At 36.9% G+C, this 4,658-nt stretch overlaps 1 pseudogene; it reads left to right on the top strand.

The window, feature by feature from the left end:
- Positions 1-1,534: 1,534 nt before the first annotated feature.
- LOC114527719 lies at positions 1,535-2,375 on the top strand (annotated as a pseudogene).
- The last annotated feature ends 2,283 nt before the right edge of the window (positions 2,376-4,658 follow it).

The raw sequence follows: 4,658 nt of genomic DNA, 5'->3' as shown, positions 1-4,658 counted from the left end.
CACCTGAAACGTTCTTAAGGTTTTTTTGTTTATATTTCAGTTTGAAAATTATGTATATGAAAGTCTTCTATACCACTTAAAATAAGGTGTTAAGGGCTGTTTATATGGAGTGGGCTGTCTCGGTAAGTGAGATGAAATTTCGTTAAGCGTTTATATGAGAAAATGTTTCATCTCACGAGCCGGGACAACTTCGCTGTTTCGATAAGTTTCTAAAAATGGTTTGCGGCGGCATCTTTGAAATTCATCCCACCAACCGGGCTAGCCCGGTATAAGTGAGTGTTTATATGGAGTGATATTTTAGAAGCATTTTAACGCTTAAAGGACTGAGGGTGTATGCAGTCGTTCAAGCATTAAATTTTATATGGCGAACGTGAAACACATACAGCAGAGCTAACTTGCTGCTTTTCTAAATACGTCAGAAATAGCCTATACCTTTCTCACATTACTGCTGAACATCACACGTTTTATGTAGAATGTTTGCCAATTTAGCGAAATTGCCGCACACTTAAAGATAGTGGAGTTGAAACACAAACTTTGTTAGCAGTTTGGCTTTTTCCGTAAACGTCGAGCTAAAGGTCTCTAAAGCCGGTTTTCCACTAGCGATAATTTTCGTGCGAAACGACATTATACTTTTGTTTCAGAGCCCTCAACTGCAACCATCTAAAACGAATTGCTCAAATACAAAGGAATAAATTCGCTTCACGCAAAAAATATCGTTAGTGGAAAACAGGCATAATGGCGGTATGTAAACAGTGGCGGCAAATTGCTTTCTTTCAGTACAACGCTACCCAGTAATTATTCGGCAAGAAATTGTCCGCAAAGACGGCCAGAATTCTCACCATTATTTATATTTTTAGTTTTATTTGTTAACAGGGAAGTTTGCATGTTTATAGAGTCTGTTATTTGAATACCCAACGTCCTTGGTATAGTTAGTAAAATGCGAAACAAAGGCTTAGTCGTTTTGGACTCAGTTTCTTGATTGGCATTGTATTTCCTCATTTTAGGGCAGGTTTGGTTTGTGTATAATGTTAATTAAGATTGGGACGTCAATTGAGGATCGCAGACAATGGCGTTATAGATATCAGAATATGTTTAAATTTGTACACATATTAAATAGTATGGCTATTAACTAATGAAAATATATTTGGAAATAAAATCGTCAATGATAACTTGCTCATTTAGGCTTTTATCTGCTCCTTAATCTTTTTTGCGCAATTCCGCGTTTTATCCTCATTTGCGGAATCTGCGTTTTATCCCCATTTGCGGAATTTGTGTTTTATCCCCATTTGCGGAATCCGCTTACGGAATCCGCTTCCAACCCCTTTTATGCATAAACCTGCAAAAGGCTATTACTCTTTTGCTTTAACTTCAAAAAGTGTTTTTAAAAGTGTAATTTGAATTTTGATATAAAAAATACACACTATATTATAAAACTTTTAATAGCCGTCAACTGCATTACGGAATAAAATAACTCTGAAGATTTTGTACTATTTTAATCATGTGAAACTTTTAAAATATATACACTGACTGCAAAATGGAAAAACATGACTGTGTGTGTGTTGGTCATGTCAAAAAATGCATGGGAAAACACTTGATGAATTTAAAGGTGACAACTAAAGGTAAACTTGCAGATCGGAAATCAATGGGTGGAAAAGGCCGTTTGTCAGAAGCAAAGATAAAAAATATCCAAAAGTACTATGAACTTGCAATTCTGCAGAATACCCTAAAGAAACCCAATCCAACAGAAAAGGAGGTTGAAGTTGCAGTCTATAATACCATGAAGAAGAATGTCATTGGTATTTCTTTATCACTGCACTAAATCAAAAGATCCAGTAAAGCAACATCGCTTTTGTCCAAAAAAAAGAAGAACTTTCATGGTGCAAATGGCAACAGGATGTTGCATCAGAAAGAAACACGTACAGCAAGAAAGACTGTTTGCCTGAAATTTTTCTTGAATTGCTACGTCCCACATTTATCACATTAAGTGATAGCAGCCTTCTTGAAAGATGTGTGAGAGGTGCCACCCAAAATCGGGAGTATCAATTCTATGGTTTGGGCACGTCCAAAACACAAACACCATGGTGTTAAAGTTGTCTGTTGTGCAGTGGCATCAGCTGAATGTCACTTTCATAGTGGAACTTCTTCAAGGTTATAAATAATGGATAGACATTCTATTCCTGGAGGAAAGTTCACAAAATTGTCATCCGCAAAAAAAATAAAAGGAGAATTAAAAAAGCTGATCGACATTGTCACAGAGAAAGAAAAGAAAGCACAGACAAGCAATCAAACAGAGAAAATTGATGGGTGAAGAGGTACTGCAGGAGGCTGAGGGGGTCACTTATGATGCAGGAGGCTTCAAGATGATAAAGATATGAACAAACTGCAAGTTTTGACATTTCAATCACATTCTAGAATGTTTGCTTAGAAAATTCCAATTACTTTGAATTTAAGTCGATTTTTCTCTAGTTCTATTCGACGATATCAAGGATATCTCAAGTTCTATTCGACCGATTTGAGTACTTTTATAGAGCTATTTGGGATGTACATATAACTTTTTCCAAGCATAGATATATTGGGACTTAAAGATGATAATGTTATGAAAAAAATATATTCAGGAAATTTAGCATTGCATAACTTTCAAACTAATAAATATTTTAAAAAGTTCTATGTACATCTCTTTATCAATCATTGTTTTTTATATTTCAGTAAAACGAATTTAAGTATATTATAATTGCTGTTATATTTTTTCTCAACTAAGGCATAGTATAGCTGGTGTCAGGTTACAAATCCTCTGTTATACCAGGTTTAATATTAACTATATTAAAAAAAGGTTGCTACGCAGATTCTTTGGTGCATAAGCTTTCTAAAAATGTATACTTTTATGTGGTTTTTATTTAAACTTTTTTTTATGGGACATTGGAAAAAGGCTATGATTTTGGGTTAAGTCCCCCCTGAATGCGACCCGAAGATATGAACAATGTTCGCAATTGAGAAACAGCGCCATGTTGATATATACTTTGGGCTCAATTAATTCTTACTCAGCTCTATGATAGATAACTAAAACGAATTTTGTCCCCTCCCTTACTCAATGGAAAAGGGGCAGTTGCCAAAAGACATAGCCAAACCAAACCCGGCAGGCTATTCTTTCGTTATTGTCGTTGCCTTGAATTTATCATGCGGTTTATTTACATTTTTGAACAATTGAACTTCTATACTTAGTACAATGTGCTTCTGAATTTCGTGATCGAACATTTAGGTTCGCAAGGCATCTAAATGCAAATATGAACTGTACTGTTTATGTTCAGAAGCTCTATATTGAAGACTGGCACATGCGCCGGAGTTAACGCCAGAACAGACGTCTTGTTAATTTAGAAATCGACAAAAATAATCAGACAAGTGTCTCAAAGCCTACAGTGAGCAATGGAAATATAACAACCATACACCCCAATCTTGTGGATATTGATTTTAATTTATGTCTACACGAAACGACATAACATGTAAGGAAAATATTTAAGCAAGCCAATGAAAAATAAATTGTGCTACATTACCAGAAATAGATATAGATAGGTCTAAGGTGACCGAGTCACAGTGTATAAATGTACCACAGCATGTTGAAATTGGTGTTAGCGAACCATGTTTTTCTGAGCATTGTAAAGACGATGTACCAGTCTGTAATGATTTAGTTGATTTGTCACGCTAAGTAAAAAAAGAAACGAGTAAAGAACCAAGTGTTGTTGTTTTGAATCCTGACCTGAAAGGCCTGTCATATCTGTAATATCTTTAGCGAAGGGTGATAATAGACACGCTCTCGTAAGTGGTTGCTATGATAATGAATTTAATATAAAGTGGCATAGAATTACATACAATTGACGTCACATCGTTACATCCCTCTTTTGTTTTAAATGGAAGTTCGTCGAGAATCTTAACCTTTATGAAATAGTATGAAATATTATCTATGCTAATGGTGATGAGAAGGAGTTTATTTAGATAATTGTCAGTGCTGATATTCTGTGTTTAAACGTTCTGGAGGTCTTCGATTTTCTCTCATGGAATAGCGTCTCATTTCCACGGGAACCGCAGGTGGTGCATGATTGATCTCCTCATCATCAAAAGGGTCTACTACGTGATCATGTTGGTTGGTGGTGATGGCGATTTTCTTAAATTGGGAACAGTTCCTTGTGATGTAGCTGGTCGTGTTTCGTGCAGTTATCATGCTGCCTTTTATCTTAATGATGGTATATGGGTGTTTGCTATATGGTGAGGATAGTTTGTTGACACGTTTTTGACGAACAAGAACAGTGTCACCAATCTGAAAGTATGAGGCTTTGCTTTGGCTTCGGCATCAGCGTATTCCTTCATCTTCTCCTTCTTGTGGAAATCGGTATCAGCGAGGTGAGCTCGTGATGGTGGTTGCAAGACCAGTTCGGGTAGTTTGACGACCAGTTTTCGACCGAACAGGAGCTCGGCCGGGGAAGCACCGGTGGTGGAATGTGGCGTCGCACGGTAGTTGCAGAGGAAGAGAAACAGTTCCTGCTTCCAATTTTTATTTTCAAGGTGCGCAGCGCGGAGTGTTTTCTGCATTGTGCACATAAAGCGTTCCGACTCGGAGTTGGCTTTCGGCCACTCTTCGGCAAAGGAATGAGATTGGAATGGTGGTC

The sequence above is a fragment of the Dendronephthya gigantea genome, unplaced genomic scaffold, assembly GCF_004324835.1.
Source record: "Dendronephthya gigantea isolate DGI-Jeju-01 unplaced genomic scaffold, DenGig_1.0 000046F, whole genome shotgun sequence".
Taxonomy (NCBI): domain Eukaryota; kingdom Metazoa; phylum Cnidaria; class Anthozoa; order Malacalcyonacea; family Nephtheidae; genus Dendronephthya; species Dendronephthya gigantea.
The sequence above is the reverse complement of the archived record's forward strand: the minus strand, read 5'-3'. Positions and strand labels throughout refer to the sequence as shown.